Source organism: Amblyomma mixtum, chromosome 6 (assembly GCF_055824585.1).
Source record: "Amblyomma mixtum isolate Tamu chromosome 6, ASM5582458v1, whole genome shotgun sequence".
Classification (NCBI taxonomy): domain Eukaryota; kingdom Metazoa; phylum Arthropoda; class Arachnida; order Ixodida; family Ixodidae; genus Amblyomma; species Amblyomma mixtum.
Genome location: NC_143017.1, coordinates 49839969 through 49858197, shown reverse-complemented (window position 1 = coordinate 49858197; position 18229 = coordinate 49839969). Strand labels below are relative to the sequence as shown.

The window sequence follows — 18229 nt, the reverse complement described above, 5'->3', positions numbered from 1 at the left end:
CCGCGTTTCGATGGATGCGAAACGCAAAAGGCTCCCGAGTACTGTGCGGTGCACGTTAAAGAGCCCCAGGTTGTCGAAATTTTTCCGGAGCCCTCCACTACGGCCCCTCTCTCTCTTTCCTCTTTCACTCCCATCTTCCTCCCTTCCCTCACAGCGCGGTTGAGGAGCCCCTCTAGAAGTGGTGGTGGTGGCAGAAACTTTTATTGCCAACGATATTAATGCGTGGCGGCAAGCCAAGGAACAGGACGACATGATGACAGATGAAATATGATTTTTTAACGGCTGCGGGCCTAGTGCTCCGTCCCGCGCCACTGCCCGCTTCTTCGACAGAATATAAGCAGAGAGGGCGAAGCCCTCTACATGGCACTTAGGTGCTCCCTAACTGTGAGGAGGCACCTATTAGAAAGCGAAGGATGGCCCTTGGAACGTACTCCTTCTCGTAGCGCTGGAGACGATCCGGCGCTGGTCCTGTGTGTTTAAGTGCTGGTCAGAAGTCTACCGGTAAGACTCCGCCACAGTCGGTTATGGGGGATGAGGTAAGGTGGGACATGTGAGGAGGGTGAGTACGAAGTCTCCTGGTTTGCCGAAAAGTTGGTCTGGGTATAGGACAGGTGTTATTATAGTCAGAGTTTGTTGTTGTTATAGTCAGAGTTTGTTCACAATCAGGTGACAGTTACTGCGCCTTACGTTTTCTGATAAGAAATGATTTCTGCTACGCTGGACCGATGGTGGAGTGAGATTGGAGGCGGAGGTGGCCTTTGCCCGTAAAACAATGTTTCGCATGGCTGCTAAAGCAGCGCTCAACCTACCAAAGAGCACTAGCACGGACAGGCTCTTAAAATTAGGAATGCACAACACTATACAAGAACTTAAAGATGCACATCGCCACACACAGTACCTTCGCCTGGCTGGCACAGAAACAGGATCGCATATATTGGACTCTCTTGGAATTCGCATAGCCGCACACGCTTCCGACTTAATCTCTCTCCCTCGCGCCATGCAGGTCGCCCTTATCCTCAAACCCCTTCCTAAGAATGTCCACGCCGAATACCATCAATCCCGAAGAGTCACGCGAGCAAAAGCTCTCCATAAAGAATATGGCACTACAGAGGATGTGCACTGGGTGGACGACGCTTGTGGTCCAGACCGTTCTGTAGCTGTGGCTTACCATACAGCCGCCCCTGCACTCGCCCACTTCATAGACCCCCTGTACCTTGGAAGAAGCAGAGGAAACAGCCAGAACATTAGCCATCACCTAAACCAATGCGGCTTATATAGTTAGCGATTCCAAAACAGCCATTCTTAACTTGTGGAGTTTAAAATGGGGGAGATAAATCCGTTCTCCCCGCTTAACCGCGGCTGACACAGTTCAAAACCGCGCGGACCCCACCCCGTGGTCGCGTACGCTACCGAGCGCTCGCCGACCACGGCGGGCCTTGCTCTGCGGGAACAAAGGAACGACACACTGGCTGACACAAACAAGGCATTTATTGCTATAACAACAATAACTCCAGCTAGCAACAAAATACACTGAGGAATCGAGGATGTCCGACTCACCAGCACGGTTACGAGCGAACGTTCGCCCACGCTAGGGCAAGGGAAAAGCTCCGAGGCCGGACGGGACGGGGTGGCGGGAGCGTGTTCCGACCACGAGGCGCCCGCGGCGAAGAGCGGAGCCTTCCGCGTGAACGTCCACGCGCTTCCCCGATGCCGAGCCAAAGAGAACCCGTCTTCCCCCGCGCGCGAGCGGCCAAACAGGCCATCCGTGGCCCTGGTGTCGCTGCGACGCGAGCGCCCTCCCCTGCTAGTTAAAGTAACACAACTAAGGGGAGTGCGTTGCGGGGAAGCTAACGCAGGGGGCGAAGGTGTCCCCACAAACTTCACCCCAGGACGCGTCCATCCCTCCGCGTGGCAGATAGGGAGAACGCGCACCCTAAATTCCGATAGGCGTATTAAGCTCGTGTGGGTGCCGGCTCACTCTGGCAATCCTGGAAATGAGGCCGCCGATAACATAGCCCGAGTACTTATTGCCGGGCTAATGGCGACCCCTGCCGGGATTTCTCGAGGGAGCGGGCACACACGCTCTCCGAACTCACACAACAAGCACGCCTTGCCCGTCAACTTTACCCCCTCCCACCCCCGCCTATCCCACTGCCAGCAGATCCTCTGGAGGCGATTCCAGACCCAAACTCTTCCCGCTCCTCAGCTTGATTTCTACTTTCGCCCCGTTTCCTCAGAGTGCACTCTCTGCGCATGGCCTGACCGGTGATGGGACGAGGAGGATGGGAGACTGGGTTATGGGTTAGGAGGAAGGCAAAAAAAAAAACGTTATACAATTATTTACATTATTTACAGAAGAGCGACTGAGAGTGACTCTCAGTGGAAGGGAACTTCTTCGCCAACCGAAGTCGACGGGAGTTCACAGGCGTCTCCCTCGGCCACACTCACAGCCGAGTTAAATAGGGTTCGGATTCTCCAGATCCCTGACTGGGGAATAAAGTTTGAAGAACGCTGTCCAATCGGATGGACAGATGTGGACGCTGGTGTTACCACCCACGGCAGGGGCGGTGCTGGGCTGTTCCGCTCTCTCACAGCTCGTTCGATGGGAAGGGGTAGATGCTGAGCAATCAAACACTGCGGGAAATGAAACTCCCGTAGTCTACCAGCAGGTGAACGTCCTCGTGCTTCCCCGCCGGATGTCCGAAACACGAGACCTCTGCCGAGGACACAGCTGTCTTTCAATTAACGGCAGCCGCTTGACTGTGCGTAGCACCACTCCGTCGTCCGGCGACCCGAGGGTAGACTCGGCCTCACGCCAGCATCGTCGCCGCTGCGTCCGCTGCTGTTAATCCACTCGCCAGCCCCCTTCGCATCTTCGGCCTTCGCCGGTCTTCGACCTTCGTCGCCGCCGCCGTGGTCACCTCCGGTCAAGGAAGTCCGCTGCCCTAATCAACTTAGGCTAGGAGGGGGGGGGGGGGGGGGGGGGCATCACGAGCTGCTTGCTCGTTGCTGCTTGCTCGGGCCCACGTGGCCAGAAGTACGATCATGACACTGCCGATCCTCCCCTGCGTTTCATGTGAGCGGTGTGTCAGCAGCTTTTGGGACCATGCTGAGTAGTCTTACTCGATCCAGCTCTCGGAGGCGGTCACGCCCAAGCAACCACCGATATCCTTCGGACGGCCGACAGAGGTCTATTTCGGATGTTCTGTACGTCCGCTGAACATCCGCAAAGAGCCGGTAGACGTCCGTAGGCCGTCCGAAAGGTGGCCAAAGGTATACGGTTCGCCCGCTGACGGACGTCCAGTTGAGTACGTCCATTGGCGGATCTTTCTCGAATATTCGCATATATGGTGCATGCGTGCTTTTTTCACTCCGCGCAATGCAATAAAACCAAAAACAATTTGATGCATAGCACGCATATTTTATTGTGGTTGATGATACATCAGCAGAGCAATGGGTTACATTCGGAAAATTTCTTAAATGTGACTCTTCAAATGTGGCAAGCTTGGGACACATCCGTAATCTTCCCACCCACAGGATTTCTGAAATAAAAAAGAACGCGGCAAACATCAGTCATGTGAAACAAATGGCACAATGCAGCAGCCAAAGTAAAAACATTGGAACCAATTAATAGAAGTGTTTAATGCTGCAAGTATAACAGACAATGCACTTTAACAAACACCTCAATAAGTATAAGGCAATAACAGCTCTCACTTTTCCACACCATATTTGACAATGTATCTGTTCTTTATTTATTTTCATGGGCCTTAGGGCACTAACCTGCGCAGCACTGTACGCGACTGTGCACAGAAAGCCGCAAAGCTTCCGTTGCGAACCACTGCGACCTCACGTGCTTCCTATGGTCTGCCTTTCGCGCGTTGTCACTCTTTACATAGGCACAGTGAACATAGCGATGCCTTAAATATTAACAAGATGCGAAAACACTCCGTCCCGCAACTTTGAAGAGGAGTGGGAATTAGTCGCGCGAGTTGAGGGCTGCCGCAGCTGTGTGATGTAGGCTCCCGAAAGTGTGAGAACAGCACACACTTGGGGAAGCCATCTCCTCGCGCTTACTGCTCCCACTGTCCTGTGAACGAATGTTATATGAGCATGCTGCATTGTCCTAGAAGCAAAGTTCCAAGAAGTGTACTGGATACATACCTTCGTAGGCAATCACATGTGCACTAAGCCTTCTTTACACCAAGGTCGACGCAGTACGGGATTCCGGTGTTCCAGAAGAGCTTCAGGCGCTTCCCGTATCTTTCGAATTGCTTAAGTTACATACAACTTTCGTCCACAGACCGAACAAAGCCACATTTTATAATAGCAGAGCTATAAAGATCTGCGCGACAACACTACGCGACATACCAACAACAGCGCTACGGAGCCGTACTGATGGATTGGATTGGTCTGACCGCGAACTGACATCTATGATGATGACAGAAGCCAACAGCCACAGAAACCAAGGGGCACAGGGGATTTTTTTGAAGTTATTTATTTCGCGGTGTTGATCAATTTAGAATATTACTGAATATGTTATCGTTTTTTTTAAAGATGACTGATTAGAAAAGCAGAAGAAAAAACAACCACCTGCCGCCGGTGGGATCCGAACCCACGACCTCCGAATTACGCGTCCGGTGCTCTACCTCTGAGCTACGGCGACGGCTGTCAATTCTTCTGCTTTCGGGGGTATTTATGTTTACAAGTAACCTAACCTTGAGAGTGTTCATCAGCGCCACCCACGTTCACAAGCGGCGGACGTAGAACGTCCTGAGTTACCGCAGGTGTGACGTAGAACGTCATCGAACGGAGAGGGTGGAAGCTGCGTGAGAACCCTCTTATGCTTCCTAAGGCGTCAAGGCTGCCAGAATCGAGGCCCTCGCTAGGCAATTAAGCAAACAAGGGAAGGGGATGAGGGGCTCGTTATAAATATGACAGAAGCCAACAGCCACAGAAACCAAGGGGCACAGGGGATTTTTTTTGAAGTTATTTATTTCGCGGTGTTGATCAATTTAGAATATTACTGAATATGTTATCATTTTTTTTAAAGATAACTGATTAGAAAAGCAGAAGAAAAAACAACCACCTGCCGCCGGTGGGATCCGAACCCACGACCTCCGGTGATAGCAGAATGCACGGGAGTTTTGATCATTGGTTTTGATGCTTACGAATGGTTCCAATGGCAAGTTTAGCTAGCAAAACAGTGGACATGTCGCGCAACTCCTCTAATTTGGAGAAGTTTTATAAATATAAAACTAGTCATTGAGTTCTTGCAAAATTCTGCAACACCTGCTTCTCCTCTTAGATAAATTTAGCTCGTTGGCGGCTCTTGCACTTCAGGTAGGAGTGGAATCGTACCAATTTACAATCGTCTTCGCGTCAAACCCTCCAACTGATGCAAATAAAACAGTATACATACACGAAAGACTCGAATTTTCTGTGAAATAAAAAAACGTCCATACTCATGGCCTGGGAAAATACTCGACCTTACATCCTTCGGACGTCCACCTCGTCTCTCATGCGGATATACAAAAGTGGACACTGTCCGTACGTCCAGCGGATGCACGAATACGGATATCCGAAATCGGATTGTGTTCGTACGTCCGATGGACGTCCGATCTCGGCAAAGGACGTTCGGATCTAGCTCGTACGTCCGACGGATATCTGTGGTTGCTTGGGCGGACGTGCATAACCACCTCTTACAACTCTGGGAAGCCTGTCGCAGCCTCATTCGCCTTTGGCGACGCTAGAAACACGATAGAAAGCTTAAAGGTCGAATTGTCGAGCTCACCCAGAAAGCGGCAGAGTACGCGGCCCAATACGCTGACTCCAACTGGGTGGATAGATGCAACACGGCCACGCGACGAATGTCCAGCCGCAACACGTGGCGTCTCTTTCGAGCCCTAATCGACCCAACCAAAATACGAACCGAAACACAAAAATATTTGCAGCGAGCCATGCATGCTTTCCCTGGCAACACAACTCATCCGGCACAGAAACTTCGGGACCAGTATCTGTGTGCAGCCCAAGACCCCCGTGGATCTGCATACTCTTATGCAGGCAAAGAGAACTCGGAGCTGGATCAACCTTTCCAGCTCCATGATCTGCGGGTGGCTCTGGCAAAAATGAAACGGGGCACTGCGCCGGGAAGGAATAAGGTCACCGTCAAGCTTTTGAAGAACCTGCCCGAATCAGCGTATGAGTACCTCCTCGACATAGAATGTGATTTGGCGTCGGAACACCGCCGTGCAAGTCGACTGGAAAACGGCTCTGGGAACCTTTATTCCTAAAGCAGGCAAACCAATCGACACAGATAACTTCCGCCCCATCTCTCTCACTTCCTGTGAGGGAAAACTAATGGAGACGATGGTGCGGGATCAGTTATCTGCATATCCTGAACACAAACATGTCTTTGCGAGCACCACGTTCGGATTCCGCCCACACAGATCCGCACAGGATGTCCTCCTGCAACTCAATCGGGATGTCCTTGACCCCCTCGAATGCCCACATAATGACCTGGTAGTACTCGCCTTGGATCTCAAAATGGCATTTGACGATGTAACACACGAGATCGTACTCACTAACCCAAGCCAGACCGACTGTGGCCTCAACACATTCCGATACATACGCCAATTTCTAACGAATCGTCTGTAGAAACTAAAACTGATTTAGTTCCTCGTTGTAGACAGTAGACTGTTATCGTTTATGTAACTTAGTTTATTGCAAGAAACAAGAAACAATCAAACTGTTCGTTAGGAGGGGAGCAAGAGCTCGAGAAATTACATGCTCATCGTTGGGGCTCCCCGATCGTTCTGCCCTTTTCCAATGCCCCTCTAGACGGAACAGCTCTCCGCCCGTCTCAACCTTTGGCCCCTCTCCCCTCGGGTTCCCAGAGTCTCGTCGCCCGAGGGGAGCCGCCGCCGGCCATAAACAAGCGAGAGGTGTCTGGTTTCCGTCTCGGGAAGCGGGCTTAAGAGAATGATATACAAAGGACACACAGGGTAAACATGAAGAGAAAACGAAGTTTCAACACTGCCCCGCCGAATGGGCTTGCTCATTCTACGTTTCCGAAAACTCTAATGGGTACAGTAACTGAACAGGGCGTCGCAAAGTCCTCCCCTGCGGCATCCTGACCTCACAAGAACGAACTCTGCCATCTCGCCCAGGAAAGACGGCAGCGATGACTCCAGTTTTCCAGAGCAGTCGCGGTTGATTCTCTCGAACCAAAACAACCTCTCTGACTCGGGGAGTCACAGCTCTGGGTCGTTTAGAGGCAAAGGCCGAGCGTAGCTGCCCCAAGTATTCTCGCTGCCATGTCTGCCAGAAAAGATTTAGCATTCGCCCTCTCTTCTTCCAGAGCGCCCGGAGAGAAGCGGCGGACGCTTCGATAGCTCGTGTTTCAGGCGAAGGAAGAGCAGTCAAGCGTCTTCCCGTCAGGAAACTGGACGGCGTGAGCGGAGCACCGTCTTTAGGGTCCTCATATGCGTACGTGAGGGGCCTAGAATTTATTACTGCCTCCACCTCAGCCAGGATTGTTGACAGCTCAATGGCGTCTAGGCACTGGCGTCCGATCGTTTTTCTCAGCGCGCTTTTCACGCTACGGACCAGCCTCTCGTAGAATCCACCCCACCACGGTGCGCGCTCCGCTATAAATTTCCATTCTATGCCGGAATTGGCAAAATGGTTCTGAGTTTCAGGGTGCCGCAGGAGCTTCCACAAAATGCCCATATCTTTTGACGCTCGTTTAAACGAAAGAGCGTTGTCAGAGTAAATAGTTCGGCACAAGCCTCTGCGTGACACAAAACGACGGAAAGCTTGTATGAATCGTTCTGTGCTCATGTCTGCTGCAAGTTCAAGATGCACGGCCCGCGTCACAGCGCACGTAAAGAGCACGATGTACGACTTCACGGTGCGACTGTTCTCCTTCACCATGAGGGGACCGGCAAAGTCGAGGCCGACGACCTGAAACGGGTCCGCTTGGGACGTCCGGTCAGGGGGAAGCAGCCCTGTTGCTGCGTCGAAGTGCGAGGCACTGTGCCGTTTACACACCACACACGATCTCACAACACTTTTCACAAGCTGACGCCCCCGCACAATCCAGTACTTGTCTCGCAGCTGCACAAGTGTGTCCCTTGCGCCTGCGTGAAGCAGCTGTCGATGGGCTTGGTGCACCAGCCGCGTCGTGTAGCGATGATGCTTGGGGAGCACAATCGGGTGTCGCTTTTCGAGTGTCGTCTCTGTGGAACAGATTCGCCCTTCAATCCTCAGTAGGCCGTCTTCGTCTGTCCACAGCGCGAATTCTTTCAAGGCGGAGTCGTTTTGGATGCGGCTGCCTTTCTTTGTGCTTTCCAGTTCCGCAGAAAATGCTGACTGCTGAACTCTTCTGAGCCAAAATTTTTCCGCATGTTCGATTTCTGCTGCAGTCAAAGGGCCCGAGTTCCTGTCAGCAGATCGCAGATTTCTCACGAACCGGAAAATCCAACCTGTTACTCGATTCACTCTAGATACAGAGCTGAATTCTTTCAGATCCAGCAGCTCATCTTCTTTATCGCAGGTGGAGTTTAAGACACCGACCTCCTTTTTCTGCTCAAGTTCTTCAACAGTGAAGTCTCCTTTTTGGGGTTCAACCGGCCATACCTCAGCTGAACCTCTTATCCACTGCGGCCCGTTCCACCATAGCTCGCTGGTCTTCACTTGAGTGGTCGTACTGCTTTGCCGCAGTACACGTTGATGGGGCGTGTGCACTCTCTGAGAGTCGTCGCAATGTGCGTCTGTTTCCCTCTCTGCTATGCCCTCGTCAATTAGACGCCGCATCTCGGAGTCGCAATCTCTCATGAGGCTCGGGTTCCTGCTTAACTGCTTTGTTAAGTATCGAAGGCGATTCTCTGCTACTCCGCGGTTGTCAGACATTTCCACATCGTCTTTCCAAGGAAGCTTTACTTCATAGCGATCGTTGATCTTCTTGATACTTTTAGTAAATTCTTCCAGGGCTTTGGAGCCTGAATTTGTGGTCGATGTGTCTGACACACCAGTGTTTTCCAACTCCCAGAACATCTTTAGAATCGGAGCGGTTTCTCGATCAGCCACGGTCGTTCTCATGACAAAAGCATGTGTGCAAACTGTCTCGTGACATTTGGACATTACTTGGCCCTGAACTGCCCACCCAAATACCGTCTCGACGGCAGTCAGCTTGTTGGGCAGCTTTCTCACCTTCCCAGTGACGCATTCCCAATATTGATCGCAGCCAATCAGCACATCAATCGGTGTGCCATCATTAAGAGCTGAATCATCACCCAAAGGAAGCATCAGATCTTGAAGTGTTTCTCTGATCAATTCGTTGGGGCAGGGGATAACCTGTTCACATATAGAAGGTATTTCTAGGGCTTCGATTTCGTACTGCGATTTTGGGTCGTCTCGTCGGAGAAGGCACACTTCAACTCGCCTGAATGTGCGTCTGGTCTGTCCTCCTCCAAATACTCCCACCGACAGTAACTCTGTCCCGAGCAATTTGCACCCGAGTTTTCTGGAGCAGTCTTCCGTAATGAACGTTCTCTGACTGCCGCTATCAAAGAGAACTCGAGAAACCTTTCTTGCTTTTGTCCCTTTGTTCAAGGCTGTAACAGTAGGCATTAGGACTGTGCGGTGAGCGGGGTCCCTTTCTGCTCCTGAGGCATGCAGGCTCACTGGCTTTACCCCTTCGTTGGCCGACCGTGCGTTCTCGGCATCGTTGATAGCAGGGTCGCACATCGATGTCGCATGCCTGCGTTTGCATCTCTTGCAGCTGATCTTAACCCTGCATTGCCTTGAACGATGTCCATGCTTCGTGCAACAAAAGCATCTGCCTTTCGCTGTGAGGATTGCCTTCCTCTCGTTTACTGCCATCTTCGACTCGCACTCTTGACTTTCATGTCCTTTTGAGTCGCAAAACACGCATTGCATGCAGTTGGCTGCACCATGCAGGGCTGAGGCCGAAGAAGGGTGAGCGTTCCCTCGATGCGTTCGTGCCTTGTGCCCATCAAAATGAGAAGCAGGCTTACCATGTGCGTCGTCGGGCCTGTCTTCCAGCGTCCTTTCGCGGCTCTCAAGCTCAAAGCGGAAGAATCTGAGCAGGGAACGAAGCGGCGTCAACTGTGAGCTTTCCGACGACGATGTCGTTGACCCTGAATCGTCGACCACCGAAGACGTCGCTTCCTCTTGGGTCTCAGAGTGTGAACGATGATAGTCCAAGATCATTTCCTTCGGGAGAGCGCGGAGAAGGACCGGATACTGCATCGCCTGGTAGCCATCTTCCTTGATACCCAGCGCCTTCAGCCCCCGCATGTGAACCTGTATCTCATCGTAAAGCCCTCTCAAAGCTCGCACGTTCTTTGCAGAGAACACAGGTTTCACATCGATTAGGCCCTGCATATGATCCTGAATCAACGCTTCCGGATTTCCGAATCGTTGTCGCAAGATGTCGACCGCGTCGCTGTAGCAATCACCTGATGCCTGCAGTCCGGCAATTGCTGTCAAGGCCTCTCCGGTCAGCAGCGTCTTCAAGTAATTCAAGCGGTCGATGTTAGAGAGTTCCGTGTTTTTGTGAACTGCCACCTCAAATTGTTCCCAGAATGGCTGCCAGTTTTTTCGTTTTCCGTCGAATTTTGCTTGTTCTAGCTTCGGTAATTTAATCCTTTGAGCCACGGAAGCGCTACCAACGGTAGCTTGAATCCGGGTTTCCTGATTTCTGCTTGCTTGTTCGGTTTGCTCTTTCTTGAGTTTTAGTCGGCAAATGCAGGTAGCAATTTTGTCACTATACTCGATGACTTGCTCGAATTCAGCCTCCGCTTCATCTTCTTTGATATTTGGCTCGATTGCCGCGTCTACCTCGTTGAGATGTTGTTTGACCAATTGTAGGCGTTCAAGAAGCACGCTCACCTTTTCGACGGTGGGCGCTTCTTTAGCAGCCAAGATGTCGTCCGTTTCTTTGGTCAGTCGCGTCGCCTGGCTTCTGACGGCCTTCCTCTTTTTCCTGAGAACATCCATGTGGCTGTCGTTGGTACGCTGAGTCGTTGGGTCCGGTCGTTGTTCCTGAATAATCCGTTCCCGGGTTTCGGCACCAAAATGTTTTGTAGAAACTAAAACTGATTTAGTTCCTCGTTGTAGACAGTAGACTGTTATCGTTTATGTAACTTAGTTTATTGCAAGAAACAAGAAACAATCAAACTGTTCGTTAGGAGGGGAGCAAGAGCTCGAGAAATTACATGCTCATCGTTGGGGCTCCCCGATCGTTCTGCCCTTTTCCAATGCCCCTCTAGACGGAACAGCTCTCCGCCCGTCTCAACCTTTGGCCCCTCTCCCCTCGGGTTCCCAGAGTCCCGTCGCCCGAGGGGAGCCGCCGCCGGCCATAAACAAGCGAGAGGTGTCTGGTTTCCGTCTCGGGAAGCGGGCTTAAGAGAATGATATACAAAGGACACACAGGGTAAACATGAAGAGAAAACGAAGTTTCAACATCGTCAATCCTACACTCTGTTAAGAGTGGACAACGTGGTCCTGAGAGCCGGGTGTGTCTCATCGCAAAGCAAGGGATTTGCATTGCATTGCATTGCATTGCATTCGATTCGATTCTCATCTGTAAATATGTAGAATAAACCCTTCTGTACAGTTTCCTCGATAACGCAGTCCGACATCGTCATTCGGAGCCGGTACCTGTGGGGCTAAACGAGTTAGTCATCTCCAGGACCCCTCCGTCTTCAACTCTGGTTCCAGCGGTGGGATTGCGGCCCCACTTCTAACACTGGTGGCAGCGGTGGGATAGAAGCCCCATCTTTAACACTGGTTCCAGCGGTGGGAGTGTGGCCCGTTCCTAACACTGGTGGCAGCGGTGGGATGGACCGTGCGACATCGTACTTTCTCCACGGGTGAGCGTTTTGGCTTTTGCTATGGGATTCGCCAGGCTTTAAGATTCAGAGAATAATCTTGACTGGGAATCAGGGTTTTGTCGTTTGAGAGGGGTTATTCTCAAGGCATTGTTGTGTTAGCAGAGCCAAAGCGGAGAAAGCGTTGTCATGGACCTAATGAGGTTGTACAAGTCGGACTTGCTGTTGATATGCGAGGAACTGTCGGTTGAAGTCCCTAGCAAATTAACCAAAATTGAATTGGGCGAATTCATTCTTAAACAAGTCAAGCATAACGATCAGTTGCTGGTAGATACGTGGAATTTGGTACAAGGTGAGAAAGCTGATCAGGAGGCTAAAGAAAAAGCCGACCAGGAGGCTAAAGAAAAAGCCGACCAGGAGGCTAAAGAGAAAGCCGACCAGGAGGCTAAAGAGAAAGCCGACCAGGAGGCTAAAGAGAAAGCCGATCGGGAGAAAAAAGCACGTAAGGAGCAAGCTGATCGAGAGTGGGAAAAAGAGAAGGAACGGGAACGGCAACGGCAACAGTGGAAGGTTGAAATTGAAACAAGGAAACAAAAGATATTAGAACTTCAAAACGAAATACGAAGTAAGGGCGGTAGTGTGAGAGCCGGAAGTCCTGAAAGAGCAAGCGATGCTTATGAAACAGGTCCGCAGATAAGACCCGAAAAGTCTGTGACCGTAGCCGCGTTGGTAAATCGCGACACCACGAGGGAAGTGGCAGAGAACGCGTTCAACCGGTGCGGTAGTCCAAGGAATGCCGCAGAATCCGAGACCGTGTCCAGTGTAGTTGGACGTAATGCTAAGAGAGAGCATTCCGAGATAGCGTCTCAACGACACGAGTGCGAGGATTCTCCTCCAAGTGAGGTAGGAGTGGCAATGGACAGCTTTGTCGGGACAGTTACGAGCGCGACCCTTTCAGTAGAGTTGATACAGGCGTCAAACCGGCAGGACCGCGAAAAGGGAGATTTTAATATCGGAAAAGGTTTCGAGGTAGAAACAGCGGAAACCCCCTTTGAGAGTAACAACCGCGGTAAGAGCGAGTTGGGATGTCACAGTGGCTTCAGTGACAAAGGCTCCGGAGAGGCTACCTTGGTAATACTGGCACAAGAAGAGTGCGAGGCTGCCGAGGAAAAGGATAGCCATAAGAGCCAGGCGGGCTCAGTTGTAGCTGAACACTGCAGTAGAGAGAATGGCGCGCAGAGCGACAGCCAAGCGGGCTCAGTTGTAGCTGAGCACTGCAGTACAGAGAATGGCGCGCAGAGCGACAGCCAGGCGGGCTCAGTTGTAGCTGGGCACTGCAATGTAGAGAATGGCGCGCAGAGCGACAGCCAGGCGGGCTCAGTTGTGGCTGAGCACTGCAATGCAGAGAATAGAGCGCAAAGCGACAGGCACGCGGTAGAGGACAACTCCCTAAGGAATGAGCCAGGGATCTCAGGGGCAGTTTCATGTCCGTCTGTCAGCTGCGTGGAGCTGGCACTCTGCTGCGAAGGCACAGAGGCCAGTTTGGAATTTCATGAAAATTTCCGAGGTGCGACGGAAAGACTAGAGATAGCTAGTTGTCATCAGGAGACGCACGCGACACAGTCTAGGCGCAGAAAAAGAACAAGGGCAAGAACCAAGATAAAACGAATCAAATTCAAAGCCCTAGATTCGGTTGCGCGCACAGGTGCGAAAGAAAGAAATGCGGTGGAAGGAAAGGCGAAGCCTTCCCGCGTTGCGCCTCATAGACTTGCAACTGCAGTTAATGATCTGGCGACAGGTGCGGCTCGTTCGAAGGTTGACTGCAGCAACGGAAAAGGAAGTGTGCGTTTTCCGACCAGAACAGGCGCGAAGTGCTTCAAGGGGCATCGGCCTGTAAGAAAGCCTAGACGGGACAAAAAGCCAGTTAGAAAAAAAGCAAAGCGGCCCAAGAGATCAGAGGGCGCAAGGTGGCGCGGCACTCAGCGCATGCGAACGCAGGCGTCGAACAACCGAGACGACACATACAGGCGGGTTCGGCGGGCGCACTTGAAGGGGAATCGTCCTTCACATTTGGCACCGCATTCTAGGAAGCGCGCATGGCGAATGGGTAGCCGAGCTTCCTGCTTGGGGCGAGAGAAAGAGGTACCTTCTCGCGCTGGTCACTGCTCGTCGTCCAGAGCCAGAGTCGGTTATCGACATTGTAGGCACGACCAAGGTTTTCGGAGAGCCTCGAGGGGGCGCGGAAACGACAGTGAGAGTCGGGGATCGTTTTTTTCTGCAGCCTTTTGTCACGAGTTGACCGCAGTACAATCAGTCAAAGCGCGACCCCGGCGGGCGCGTCTGAAAGACTAATCCTTTCAACTCGGCGGCGGGGAGTCAGCTTTCCCCCCCGCGTGGCGATTCGAAGTAGCTGTTTCTTTTTTTTTATTCCTCTTTTTTTGTGTGTGCGTTTATGAAATCAGGCAGGGAAAGGCTACTTTTGAATTAAAACAAGTTGATCGGAGGTTACTGTTTTTTTTTCCTTACCTTAGACAAGGGCTATGGCGTCACTGAGTTAGAAAGGCTAGGGCGTCACTGAGTTAGAAATCACAGGGGTCGATTTCCCATGCGACCAAGAGATAACGGCACACACAGGAGTGCAGCTCGAGTAGAACTACGCTTAGCGTCGCGTAGGCGGAGCGTTGATCCCTTGACTGACTGACACCTTACGAAAGGGAGCCTCACTGACGTACACTGAGATGACCTAAGAGAAAACTCTTGAAGGAGCCGAAAGGTTGCGCGCGTGTCCCGACCTTTGCTTCGGACCGCTGCCTATGGTAAAGAGTTTAAGTCCAGTGTGACGCCAGTGATAGAGAGAGGACTAGGTGCTATTTTAAGTCAATTGGCGACGACCACGAAGAGCACCCGGTTCTGTACGTCAGCCGCAGGCTGACTTGTAGAGAAGAAGCGTTCAGCGTTTCAGACAAACAGCGCGCGTTTGGTTTAGGCGGCACAGATGTTGTCGGGTTACCAGAGTTACTTGAACGGCGCAAAGTTCATATTTGAGACTGACCATCGTCTCAAACGTGCTTATGACAGTTTTGTCCCCCCCAAAAATGGTCGCTTGCTTAGACGGAGTGCTGCTCTCTAAAAACAGAATTTCTCGATGCGTTTCAGGAACAGAAAACCGCACGGAAATGCTGATGGATTCAGCCGATTGTTGTAGACAGGAGTACTTGGTAGGACCACCTATTGTGTGTGGGTTTTTGTTTTTAACCTTGGTCCAAGCGGTCCGTCTTTGGCGATTTCAATCGGGATATTTTGCGCTTTCTCGGCACCAAAATTGCGCCAAAACCCAATCATGTTTTAGTAAACATTTGTTGTCATTGTGGGAAGCCTGGTGGGTCTTTGGCAAATTCCGAGCGCTTGCTTGTGGGTCAGTGCCCTGTCTCGTGGAACAGTCCACTGATGCCATTCTTTGTTGAATGTTCGAGCTTGGATGCCATTTCTGGAAACCAGCCCTTCCACCCGACTCCGGCCTCATCTCTTCCTGCCCAGCGGTCGTGAACGCTGGCCATTCGAGATTTTTCGGGCCGCGGACGAGCTGTTAAGAGTGGACAATGTGGTCCTGAGAGCCGGGTGTGTCTCATCGCAAAGCAAGGGATTTGCATTGCATTGCATTGCATTGCATTCGATTCGATTCTCATCTGTAAATATGTAGAATAAACCCTTCTGTACAGTTTCCTCGATAACGCAGTCCGACATCGTCATTCGGAGCCGGTACCTGTGGGGCTAAACGAGTTAGTCATCTCCAGGACCCCTCCGTCTTCAACTCTGGTTCCAGCGGTGGGATTGCGGCCCCACTTCTAACAACTCGCATCCAAGATAGAGAGCATGGTCCTTACCTGCTCGGCACGTGGGGTACCCCCCAAGGCGTGGTACTTTCCCTGCTGCTCTTCAGTCTGGCTATAATGCACCTGCTGGCCCAGCCGGGTGATGTCGCCGGCGTGCAGCACGCCCTATTCGCCGATGAAATCACCCTTGGGCCACGGAGGGCAGCGTAGGGGACATCGAAACCAGCCTGCAAACAGCAGCTCATTCTCCGCCTTCTCACTAATGCATTGTTATATGCCCGGCAGCCCTAAAACATTTTGACCCCTCCTTTAGCGGCAGCTGCCCGGCGCTGTAGAGCGGTGTCTTCGGACACTTATCACATGGAGGAGGCCTGCCCCTCCAACCCGGCTATTCCCTCTATCCCCAAACTAACCCGCAAGGACTGGGAGGCGATCCTGCTCGGCTGCCACGACTTACAGGCCTAACAAGCCTTAGTCGGGCGCGCCCGGGCGGCGACCACCGCCGCTGGGGTCCCCAACTAGGGACCTCCACCTAGTGGTTGTAAGGACCGGTTCCTCATGGGCTGACCCACGCATACCTCCTGTCCCTTTACAGCCTAATAAATGTTTTCAGCACCGCCACCTCCCCCACGGGGACAGCCCACCATCAGCACATGGGCGGAATGGGAGGCTCTCCTTGTGTCGCAGGACCCGGACACCCAACTTCCCTGTGTAAACCGGGGTGCCAGTGCCATGGCCCTACGTGGCCTGGGCACATGCGCGTAATGTGAGGGCTGTGCGGTGGCCCTGAGACCTTGCACGGTCCAAACTAGCTTGCATAATGAAGTTTTTCATGCATCCATTCGGGTGCCTAGAGTCACTCTAGCTACAGAGGCTAGAATTCTAGCCGCTTTACTCTAAGCATAACTCTAGAGTGATGCGCGCGCTCCCTCGACGCAGGGGCAGTCACCCCCTGGTTTCGGCGGAACGAGGAGGGCGAAACTCATGGGGGAAGAGGCTACGGGGGCCGAGGCCACAGGATTATCTGGCTTTTCCCGCAGCCGTCGTGTTCGCTTCGGTGCAGGCGGCTGCGGCGCGTGTCTGTTCTCTTACTCTCTCCTCTCGATTCATCCACTTTCCAGAGCGGACACCCGCAGCTATAAATCAGTGTGAAGCGTCACGAGCGTGGAAGGGCGTACTGCTATTCCTGTTTCCCCCATTACGTAGCTTGGCGTAAACGCTGTCAACTTTTGTCTGTTAAATGTGTGGGCCGACAGATTTATGGATGTTATCGGGCAGCGCGCTTGCGGGCAGAGTCCCGACTTCCGAGCGCGTGTTTCCTGAGTTCAACCCGCCGAACGTTCGCGGGCACTGGCCCCCCGCGCACGTGCAGCGCCCGAGAGGCATTTCCAAGGGTTTGGCGGCGGCTTACGACCACACGTACCCCCGGGGGGCTGCACGATGTGCGAAGCATGGGCTTCGTGCTGCGAGAGGTTCGGGCCTCTGAAAAAAAAAAAAAAAATGGGAGGGGACACTTAAGCTCGACGCGATAGCGTAATGGGTTACTTAATGCCCTTATATGCGGAGTTGGTCATCCTCGACTTTACACTCATAAATTCTAGCTGGGGTCATCATGCGCAACTGCTCTGCGATGGCAGGTGCTGCCGCCGGTAGGCCTTGTGTGTGCGACCCAGGTTGCTCTTCCTGAGCGACCAATCATTCATTTTACTGGAACCTGCTACTGTAGTCAGTTTGCTTACAATCCGATGGGCAGGTTGTGATGACGCCGCAAGGTCACGTGACCTATGAGCGAGAGAAAGAGATAGAAAGGGAAACAACTCTATGGCCAAGGTTTTGTAGGTCGTAGGCGAATGTATCTCATTGTGACCCCATACAGGGGTGACCACCAAGGCCCACTTAAGAGCTTCCTGTTTTGTCTCCTGCTTCAGCAGCAGTTGATTCCAGCTCTCTTCGGAGGGAGCTGGCAGGAGTATACGAGGAGGAGGCTTGACCTCACATCTCATCTCCATAATATGTGATCTTTGGTTGCCAATTCCTGGCGATTTAGGCATCCGGGGTTACACTCCCCGTTCATAGTAAATGGTAACCTGTGGGGGCTTAGAATGAATCGAATTTGGATCCTTCTTAGCATCGTAGCTTGTGCTTCGCTCAGGTCCGCATGCACAGGCGCATAAATCCGTCTTGAATCCTTACAGTAGTTAGTTATGTCATGGTACGTGGTCAGTGCTTTGCCCCGAGGGTCCGTGCCTGAGGGGCTGATCTCACGGTTCTTCAGACCTCGTGCTGCACGATCTGCCTCCTCGTTCCCTGGATTTTTTGAATGAGCTGGGACCCATACCAATTCTATTAGATGTTGTGGAGTGCAACCCCGCAAGATGCGGGTTGCGTCTTGCCTACCGAGCCTTTACTGAAATCCGTAATGGTCCGCTTGGAGTCGCTTAAGACGGTGTAGATGTCCCACCTGGTTGCTTCTCCGGGGATTTCTCGCTCGCAACGTTGACGACGACGTCGTGTTTTCTGCAAAACGGGAGCCATAAATCT

General features: G+C 52.2%; 1 long non-coding RNA gene across 1 annotated transcript; it reads right to left on the bottom strand.

Moving 5' to 3' along the window:
* Positions 1-3405: 3405 nt before the first annotated feature.
* On the bottom strand, positions 3406-4371 carry LOC149339055 (uncharacterized). Its single transcript, XR_016283777.1, has 2 exons — positions 4162-4371; positions 3406-3542 (listed from the first exon to the last, which is right to left on the bottom strand). It is a non-coding gene; the product is annotated as an uncharacterized LOC149339055 (long non-coding RNA).
* Between the last annotated feature and the right edge of the window lie 13858 nt (positions 4372-18229).